This window comes from Microtus pennsylvanicus, chromosome 3, assembly GCF_037038515.1.
Source record: "Microtus pennsylvanicus isolate mMicPen1 chromosome 3, mMicPen1.hap1, whole genome shotgun sequence".
Lineage (NCBI taxonomy): Eukaryota > Metazoa > Chordata > Mammalia > Rodentia > Cricetidae > Microtus > Microtus pennsylvanicus.
The window spans coordinates 139,824,165-139,834,664 of record NC_134581.1 but is presented as its reverse complement, the minus strand read 5'-3'; the positions used below and the strand labels follow the sequence as shown (position 1 = coordinate 139,834,664).

The 10,500-nt window shown below is 50.9% G+C and overlaps 1 protein-coding gene across 1 annotated transcript in view; it reads left to right on the top strand.

Annotated features, from left to right (window-relative positions):
- The first annotated feature begins 2,027 nt into the window (after window positions 1–2,027).
- Window positions 2,028–10,500, top strand: part of Tmod1 (tropomodulin 1) — a 68,352-nt gene continuing 59,879 nt past the window's right edge. The window contains exon 1 of the mRNA XM_075967282.1: window positions 2,028–2,171. The gene's annotated coding sequence lies outside the window, so the exon portion shown is untranslated. The remainder of the gene's footprint in view (window positions 2,172–10,500) is intronic.

Here is a 10,500-nt window from a genome sequence, read left to right as displayed (position 1 = left end):
AATGTGTATTTAAATCTGTCATGAATACATATGCCAATGACTAATTGATTATGAAATAAAAATTCTTCCAAAATCGCAAGATTTAAGAATAATTCCACCAATGATTAGAGCAATTATTTATGGTGAAATAAAAATTTTGTACAGAACATAAATGTTTAAGTGAACTAAGATGTGTTAATGTTTTTCATAGTGATTTCATAGTTTTTCTGACAACAGAAAGGGCACAAATCCCTTGAATTGTGTGCTGTCAAAGGAAAACTTTTCTATTTCATTGACTTAAGAAATATTTCCATTCTTAAAAAAAGCAATCGTGTTCATTGGTGCAAAGATACAGTTTGTGATGTGAGGTAGCTTGACACATGGATGAATTTGGTCCCCGCCCTGGACTGCTGAAGTCCAAAGTCAGTTCCAGGTGGGCTAGAGACCTGAGTGTGAGAGACTAAGATAGGAAGTGACACAGAACACCCTTAACTAGGAGAGTCCCTAAGCAGGACACAGCTGGCAGAGCACAGGACAGCTGCGCTCAAAAGGTCAAGAAGGCGAAGGGCAGAGTGGACGGATATATGCTGTTATATATGCGACACATGTAACCATACAGTGTTGACGTATTGAATATGTTCAATAAAAGTGGACAAGAAATTTGAACAAACATTTCCTAATAAAATCTAGCTGGCCAATAAATGGAAAGCTGTCCACACATATGGACCTGGGGCAATGCAGATCAGAATCTCTATTACTCTCTCCCAGAGTGGCTACAATGTAGCAGTTCTCGGTAAAACTTTCAAGTAGTGGTTGAGCCCAGTGCTCATCTCTCCTACAGCTGAGCGAGGGCACCCTCTGACCCTGCACTTACAGCAGCCAGGTGTGTACACTGAAAGTGATCTCAGCCACACTGTGTTATCCCAAATACAGCCTTTTAAAATAGGGTGTGTTCCTGTGAAAATACCATATTTATTATGTTCATATGGCACATTCACTCCGTATGAAACCTCTAAATTGAACATCGTGAAAGAACAGTGTAACAGAAAATAGCCTCAGCATTGAGCTAGAGTCGCCAACCTGGCAGTAAGGGAGGGTCCGTAAGCAAGCGTGGGGGGTGGGTGGGGGGTGGCGGGCACTGGCTAGTGGTTGGCTTGCACAGGTTTTCTCACTGTAAACCTTCAGGAAGCTACACACTAAGGTGTGCCCTGAAAATGTTTAAACATAAGTTATTGGAAATGGTGAGTCCCTGCTTTGTCTAAAGATACATGCTACTTATTCCCTGAAAGGAGCATTCTTAATAGTGTATTATAGGTTTTATAATACAAAAATATGCTTTGGGAAATACTTTTAGTACTCTCCAGCCTTTCTCTTCAGGCATCTACAGCAGAATTAGGGTTTCCCTCACCAAAAACGTTGGGCTAGTCCAACTGAGACATTTCCCTGTGTCTGTTTGGATTCTTTGGTATGAGCCATTTGTTTTTGTTTTTTTTTTTGTTGTTTTTTTTTGTTTTTTTTTTTGTTTTTTTTTGTTTTTGAAACTCTGAGGCTTTGGGTGTAAGTGGTTTGTTCTGGAGAACACATTAGCCTTTTAAGAAAGCAGAACTTTCGTTCTGGTTATTTTAAGTGGTGATTTCAGACGCTCCATTCTCTCAGCGCTGTGTGGGAGAAGGCGTTCGATTCTGCGTTGAAATTGTGCGTCCACAGATGATGGTTATTAAGACCTGGGCGCGTGCCAGACCTGGCCGACCTACTGGGGAGAAGAGACAGGTTGCTTCTTCAAAGGAAGCAAGGTATAGCCGGGTTTTATTTTACTGGAACATTCTAGACCCCGTGAGAATAAAGATTTCCCCTTCTTTGTCCAGATACCTCCAACGTTGCTTAAAATTTTCCCAAGAGAAGTTGCGGAAACCGAGATCAAGGCAGGGAACGACACTTTCACCTGGCTCCGGGCTTGGGGTGGCCCTGCCGGTGGTCTGCGATTCTCCCAGCGAGTGTCTCTCCCAGAGACCTTGCTGCACCCGGGCGCCCCTGGTGGAGCGGGAGGGCGGGGAGGGCGGCGGGGTGGGGCGGGGCGCGGTGACAGCCGAACAGAGCCCGCCCCCGGCTCCCACCCGCGGCCGCCAGGGAACTCGCCCAGGCCCGGGTTCCGCTCCTTGCAACAGCCCGCGCTCGTGCCGCCTCGCATCTCGGTAAGACCCCCGTCCGCCAGCCCTAGGTCCCCTTCGGCCTCGCGGGGCTCCCTGCCGCCGCACCGGGGCGCAGCCATATCTGGGCAAAATATTCAGCTGTCGCCAGCGCCGAGAAGGGACTGAGCGCGATTCCCTCTATAAATAGCCACCGCCTCGGGTGGCCTTCAGGGGGTCCGGATCCCCAGCTTGGCGATCGGGTTGCTGGCCCTCGAGTCCCGGCAGCCGCGCGCGCGCGGTCCTGACCAGGGTGCCTGGGCTGTAGACCTGGTCGCCGAGGGACCTTGGGAGCCGCCCGGGGCGCCCCCCGCAGGCATAGGCACGACGCGAACTGGGCACTAGCCCGCTTGGGAATCTGGGAAGGAAGGGAGTCCGCGCTCGGGGGACGCTGAGCCCTGACCGCGCACCTATCTGGCGCGTGCGAGAAAAGTTTCCCAAACTGCTGGAGCTAGAGAGGTTTAAAGCACCAGCGGCACTCACTTTGCGCAGCCAGGTGGGACGGGAAAGAGCCTGGAGGCTGGAGACCACTGGCTGTTGCCAACTCGGGGGTGGGCTAGGCAATCCTGTTCTTTTTCCTCTGGACCTAGATTTCCCATTTGTAGAGTAAAGTTAGGGTCCTTCGAGGGGATGGGACCCGAGGCCAAGAGAGCAGCCAGACTTGCTCTGAACCGCCCACAATTCCTGCACCTGTTCTCCAGTTTCAGATTAGCGATGCTGGGGACACAGCTGCAGAAGTCAGGTCCTGGCTTAAGACCCACTAGGGCCCTCGGAATAGCTTGGGAAGTGTGCCTGGGGTGCTTGGGGACATCTCTAGCCTGAGTAGCTTGGCAAACAAGTGACCAAATAAACTGGGAGGCTGGGGGAATTCAGTTTCCAGACTATATGACACCCGTGATAGTGCCTTAACCACGCAGCACCTGTTCTCTCCTTAGTTCCCCTCCCTCAGCTGGTGCTCACCTTCTCCAGTGAGTCCTGAAGATCGCCTGGCCCCAGCAGAGCCAGAACCTAAACCCAGACCCTGGGTTCCGGGGAAAGGACACCCATAAAGCTGATCTTTCTCCCTAGGTAACCACCACTGTTGCCCTCAGCCCCGTGCTCAAGGTCATGCATACCCAGCTGCAATCGGTCTGTCTTTCCCTGACCGGTCTGAGCACCTCTGTTGATGGCTGGGACTTTCCCAGGCTGGAGTAATAGTGTGAAGGTTCTCTCTAGTACTGGATTTGGAGATTCCTCGGGTTTCTCTAACCTATCTCTGTGCTTCACAGATAAAGGAGGGAAGGGGGAGGCGAGCCAAAGGAAGGTTCCCACTGACTCCAAACCTCTCAGCAAGCCAGCAGTGAAGACAAGGGACCTGTCACTCTGGCATCTTATCTTTAATGAACTAGTCTCACAGTCCACGCCTTAGACAGCTATTGGCCCTTGGATGCCTAGCATCCTAACTGGGAAGCTAAAGTCCTCTAAAAATAGCCTCAGCCCACCTTATCAGAGTCTCACACCTTCTCCCTCCTCTTGGGCAGGGCTCTTTGCTGCAACTTAACTGCAGAAAGCAGGGACTAGGCGGTGTCAGCTCTGAGTAATAAAGGGGGGTCGGCCTGGACTCAGGGCCCTGGCTCCTGTCCCAGCTCTGTTACCCACCCAGCACGACCTTGAGAAACGACCCGGTGGACAAGATGGTCTTCAGTGGAGCTGGAGTGCCGAGGGCTGAAGTTCTTCCAGAAGCCCTCTAGCTTGCAGGGAGATCTGGCACCCATCCTGTGATGAGGACCCAGGGGTTGGGGGAAAGTGACTTTCCAGGAGCTATGTGGAGATGTGGACAATGACAGTTACTACACAGGGACAGAGTGCTTGAGAAGTGGGGGAAAGCCATCAGAATTGGAGCAGACTCAGGGATCTTAGCTGCAACATGGCAGAGCCTTCAAAAATAGGATCTGTTGGTGGCCCAACTTGTCTCGCCTCAGTTTCCCCTGTGTGCAGTAGGGCTAACAATAGTAACCACTTCATTCAGGCTGTGGAAGGGAGTGATGGCGGGCAAGCCCTGAGCTTAGAACCAGCCCTGGGATGATGTGCTTAGTGAGGCCGAGGCAGGAGCTTAAGTCAAGACAGCTTCCAGGGCTTCCTCAAAGCTCAGGTAGGAAGAGAGAGGTGATGGACGGTGATATGAGCTGGGGCAGGGGGAGGCCCGTTTATGAGATGGCAAGTGTGGTAAGAGGTAGAAGGGAATCCAGGGGTGACCACAGGGTGCAGGAGAATCTGAGTGGCGTGCTCATGGCAGGATTGAGGACATGTCTCATGTCACTCGGTCTGCATGTGGCTTTCGACCCTTGGGACTTTACTGAGCAAAATAAGAGGGCAAAATGAAACATGTCCCTTGTGCCCTGACTGACTTTAGTATCTGTAAAGGAAAGTGGCAGCGAGCCAGGAAGGGTGAGTTGACCCTGCTGCAGGGGCCTCGTGACCCTGGCTTGCTCCTTTCGGGGATGACGTCATCTATTGATGACTTCTGCTGAGCCCAGTCATATGGCTTCTTCCGGACAGTGTTTTGATTTTTCAGTCTTACTAATGGACCAGCCCAGGCTGCCAACATTTCTAAAGAGGCCAGTTCACTTTCCGTCCGAGCCAGAACACCAGCTAGATCAATTATTTGGCTACCAGGAGTCATTATCAGTTTAAAGCCAGGGGCCTCCTGCTCCTTGGGGTTAACGAGTTCAATCACGCAGCGCGGGAGCCATCTCCCTTGCTGTCTGTTTTGTAACCTCCTCTGGTTTATTACTGATGCTAACAGACTCCCAGTTGCGCTCAATGATAATGAAGAATGAGCTCACTGCAATCAACCTAGGACACGGTCTGGAATCTTCTGGGCTGAGGCACTGGGCTCTTGTCGGCTAGGAAAGCAGAACAAACGCAGGCATTTATCTCATCCCTTCCGTGTGTCCCCATGGTGATAAACTTTGGGAAAGGCTCAAGATTGCAGTGCCCAGGAAGGTAGGAAGGAGGGGGAGGAGGCAGGTCCCACCCCTATGGCCCTTTCTCTTTATACTCCCAGGGTCCCCAGCCCTAGCTGCTTTCATTCCGGATTAGTAGAGTAGTACCACAAGGCTGTTTCTAGAGGTGTCTGTAGTGGATATTGGCAGTGGCCATCGGACATTTCCCCCTGTGCCCAGACGAGCCGAGGAAAGCGGAGGCACCTCGCAACCTCACCCCCCCTTCTTCATGGACTCATCTTCAGCCTGACCTTTCGGTGCTGTGGCCTCTAGTGGCCTCTCACCCCCCCCCCACACCTCTGTACCCACCCGACAAGTTCTTGTGTCCAGTCTGGACGCCCCCCCTTAGCCTCAGGCTCCTGCATACTGGACATAGTATCTATGCAGCTCGAAAGACCCAGCTCTGGGTTCTCCTGTCAATGCTCTCCCTGTGTTCTCATCTTGGTCATCAATGACATGGTCCACCAGGGTACCAAGCCAGAGCCTCCCTCCCCTTCACTGTCCCTTCACATGGTCACCCTAGTCAGCTCTACGTTTCTCACCGCTCCTATCTGTTCTTAGGTCCACGTGCGCCACTCCAGTCAAGGACTTGGGCCTCTTCACCTGAGGCTCTTGGTGGAGTCTGCTCTCCACAGGGCTTCCCAAAGCAGAGCTATGGCCTTTTCAATGCTTTTTATGGGGGGGAGGGCTGACTCCCCATTCCCTATTTAAGTCCAGAGATTCCTTAACATTAAGCAGGGTCTGAGCCAGGGTACTTTGAAATCCTGCTAGGTCTGCCCCAGATTCTAGGAGACTTCCCCATGGTCAGAAATATACCAACATTGTGTGTCTCCTGCCTTTGCCCAGCTCCTCCCTCTGCTTGGAATGCTGCTGTCCCGGTACTCAACCAAAGAGTTTGAAAACATTGTTTAAAGCCCAGGCCCTTGGTTTCTCATCTGTGCTCCCTTCTAACTCCCAGAGCATCCGCACAGGGTGCTCGAACTGAACCCAGCTGCTGCTGCCTTCTGGCGGGGCAGGCGGGAAGCTGTTGGAGGGCAGTGCTCCTGTGTGTGCAGCATCCTCAGTGATCACAACTCAGATGCTTGCTGTGGTGTAGGTTCTAGGAAATGGTTGGCATATGATACACACCAACCGGCATTTACATGTTTGCCCATCTACCAGACCATCAGCTCCATGGGGCCAGGGACCAGACCTGCTTGGTTGCTTCCTGTTGGGTCCCAAGCTCCTTCCAGTCCCGTCACACTAAACAACCAACGAGACAGCCCATCATGTCTTTTGAAACTCAGCACAGTCCTGTGAAGGAGAAGCCTGGTTTGTTTGGGTTTTTGTAATCAGTGAGTAGACCTCAGCAGGAATTGGGGGTGTGCATTCCAGAATACTGAGGTGCTTTTTGGGGTTATAAACTTGAGGAACAAGGGTCCTCACATTCTGTGTCAATGCTTCCCTCTCTTAACTGGGCATCTCAGCCATGTGGACTCTTCCTGTACTGTAAATCCTCAGATTCTAGCTCAGTGGGTATAAAATAGGGCTTGAGAGTATGAATTTCCCGCAAGTACCTTTGCCTCTAACGTCTCTTATCACCACAATAAAGCAATCCCGACCTTCATCCTATCCAAACCCACAGCAGCTTTCTCCTGCTGGACTTTAAGATGGTGTTTTCTAAAATCTACAGGTGGATGCTTTTGCTCAATTCTCAATACCAAGGGCTCCTTCTAGTCAGCACCCTGCTTACAAGTGTGGTATCAACAAGTTTCTGGTCAGTGTTGGGGTGGGAGCCTGAGACAGCTGCCATGTTGCAGTCAGTACCAGACACCCAGGGGCATGCAGGTTGAAAAGGAACAGAGAGGAAAACATGAAGACAGCCTTGCCCCATGCAAGCTCAGGCAGATAACAGAACTCTCACTGGCAGGGCTGCATGTGATTGCTTGTGAACATTTGTGTGTTGCGCATCAAATTCTGCTTGCTTACTTAAAAGCATTAGGGATGGCTCAAAATATTCCTAGAAGGGCAAGGAAACTCACAAAGACAGACTTCCTAAAGACAGCAGAAACCTGGAAGATTGCAATCATGACACTCTTTGAGCGTCTGACTAATGTCGTGGATCCTTGCTGTAGAAAAATGAATCCATGTGGCAGCTCACATAGTATTTCAGGCAGTGCAGAGACCCCCTGAAACCCACTCAGAAACATGAGTGCCCAACACAGAAGAAGAGAGGACCATGTGAGGGTCCTGGCTGGACATGGCAACTGTTTCTCGACCCTCAACTCCTAGTTAGTGCTGGCAGCTGAGGAGACGAGGGCAGCCTCTTTGTGTCTGGCACAAGGAAAGGCATGGGTCTTTCTAGAGACAGAAAAGCTCCATGAGCCCCGAGTCTCAGCCTGTTGTCATGACAGCACAGCAAACGAGCTTCTTATAAGAGCCACACCTCACTAGCAGTTTAAGAAGCTTCGCACAGTGGCTAAGAACTTGAGTACTCTGGAGCCCAGCTCCTTGGCTTCACCCCCACTGTGTCTTGGCTTCCTCCTCCATCGAGTGGGTTGTTGTCAGGATTGAATCAGGTACGTGAAGAATGCTAAGGGCTGCACCTGGGACCTGGTCCGCACTGGGGAAGCATGAGTTCTCGTGCTGAGGGACAGCAGTGGGAGCTGGGATAGTGAGCACAAGCCCATGGCTCCTGAGATTTGCGCATTGGCTCTGTGGCCTTGCTTAGCATACTGGGCTAGAGTACCCGCCCCATCTGTGCCACCTGGAACTGCGGATGGCACCTTACTTGGAAACAGGGTCTTTGCGGAGATGTTAGTTAGTTAAGGTGAGGTCATATCAGATAGGGTGATCCTGTGGCCAATGGCTGGTGTCCTTATAAGGAAAAGGAGTGCATAGGGAAGAAGCCACGTTGTAGCTGGAAACTGGGAGAAGCAGTGACAGGGGATTGCCCACAGTCACCAGAAGCGGAAAGGGAGTGGAGAGCAACCCGCACCCCTGCGCCCATCCCCAGATTCTCCCAGAAGGAACCAATCTCGCTAATATCTTGATTTAGAATGTCTGTCCATTTGACCTGTGACAGAACTGGTCATTTGTCATGGTAGCTCTTAAAAGCTGATATGGTTAAGTTCAGTTCTCGGCGCCTAAGTCTCTTCACCTGTAAGATGAAGGTAAATGAAAGCACCTGCCTCCGCCTTAGCAATACTGCAGGCTGTAAGCCACAGAGGGAGCTTGGTGTAGCAGGGTACCTGCTGTGCAATAAGAATGAAACTGGTCTGGTCCGGTGGGTGTAGCTGGTAGAGCACTTGCCTAGCCTGCTGAAAGCCCCAGCTTCATCCCCAACCATGAAAGGAAGAAATAAAAAAAAAAAAGTCTGTGCCTGATATAGGTTGTTTTCTCAGCTACTTGAGGTGGAAAATTACAAGTTCAAGACCTTCCTATGTGAATTCAGAGCCAGTTCGGGAGATTTAGGGAAATCCTAACCCAAAATAAAGCCAAGGGTGGCTGGAAAGCTGGCTTGGCAGATAGAGTGCTAGGTGCTCCTCAGAGTGCTCAGGTTTGGTTTCCAGCACGGACATCGGGCAGTTCACAACACCTGTGACTCCAGCTCCAGCAGATCCCCTGCCTCTCCTGGCCTCTGTGGGAATACTCGTGTGTGTGTGCGTGCGCTTGGGCATCCTCATGTGTGTGCTCACACACACACACACACACACACACACACACACACATACACAATCATGAGAAGCTACGGTCGTGAGGCAACAGCAGCCTCAATGAGGTGTCAACAGTTTTTCATTGTGTTTTAACACAATTTATTTACCCAGAGTCCTGTTCATGATCTCCTATGGGGTCTGCATGTTTGGGGCTGAGACAGCAAGACGATGTGTGCACAGATCTTTGTAAAATCCCATGAGTCCATTGGCAGAGTCGGTGCCTAGAAATGGAACCGCTGAGTCAAAGAGTGTGTGCTCTGACAGGCAGGAATTGCCTGGCTTTGAAGGCCTGGCAGTATCTCCCTGTGCTATGAGGACACCCACCTCTCCTCAGGTTCTGTGTGGGTGGTGCCTGGCTTTTTAAATCTCAGTGCGGGGTTCCATCATCCATCCAGATGTTGAGTAAACATCTTCTTCTTTTTATGTGAATTGCCTTTACTTCCCTAGCCCTACAGTTTTTCCTGGATTGTTCTGTTTTTGTTGTTGCTGTAAGGACTCTTCATTAAGCAAGTTAGCCTTTTATTCAAGGCACAGTAGATCTATTCCTCCCGAGTTACCTCTTGTCATTGCTCATCTGGGCTAATTTTCATAGTCTCAAAAAATATAAATGTGCTTTATAAAGCTCTGCTTTCTGTGAATACCCACATGAGGCCAGGTGGGGACAGGAAGATCCCAGGGGGCTTCTCTACGAGTTCATTTTCATCCCTTACAGCCATCAAATTCACAGGCACACCCACACAGCCTCCCCTGTAGCCCAGGCTGGCCTCGAACTTGCTATGTATCCAAGGATAACCTGGAATTATTGATCCGCTTGTCTCCTGCTCCTGAGTGCTGGGATTACAGGTGTAAATATGACATCACTCTGGGTTTATGAGCTGCTAGGATAAAATCCGAGGCTTTGTGCCTGCTAGGCAGATGACCAACTGAGCCATGTTCCCAGCTTACCTGCCCCCCCGCCACACCTCCCATCCCTGGCTCTCCAGTGCAGGGCTTAGTATAAGCCCTGGGAGTCTTGCCTTTGTGTGGATAGGCTGTAAATCAGTGCAGTTACTCCCACAAACCCTGACATCTTTTCCTGTTTGTGTTATAAGGTCTGGCTTCTGGAGCCCCCTGAAAAGGCACACAGAGCCCGACCAGAGACAAGGTCAGAGACAAGCTAGAACCAGGAAAGCTGTACAAAGACAAGGAAGGGGGCAGCCCCAGTGCTGCTTGAAGGCAAGGAGCTGACAGCTGGAGGAGGGGTGCCGTGGAATCCCTGGAGGATTTGTGTGTGTGTGTGTGTGTGTGTGCATGTATGTACACCTTCTGATCTGAACCACCGGCAGCTTTGGCTACGCGGACCTTTGAGGCGCAGCGGGCTCTGGGTTGGAGTTCGCAGCAGCTGCAGAAAGTGACAGGCAAACCCTGTGTTTAGTGGCATTGCTTTTTTAGAAGGTGCTTTCCCGCGTGACCAACAGAAAGAGTTCAGCCCGAAACCAGAAAAGCACACAAGCCAGTAGACACGTTTTCTAATGATAGCCGAGCCTCTTCCATCATTGCTGCAAATACATCTTTCATTAGAGAACCCGACTCCAGCAAGTCTTCAACCATATCAGCTCACAAGAGCACCAGGGACAGAGACATCAGCTCCCTCTAGAAGGCCTGGAGGCGTTGCTC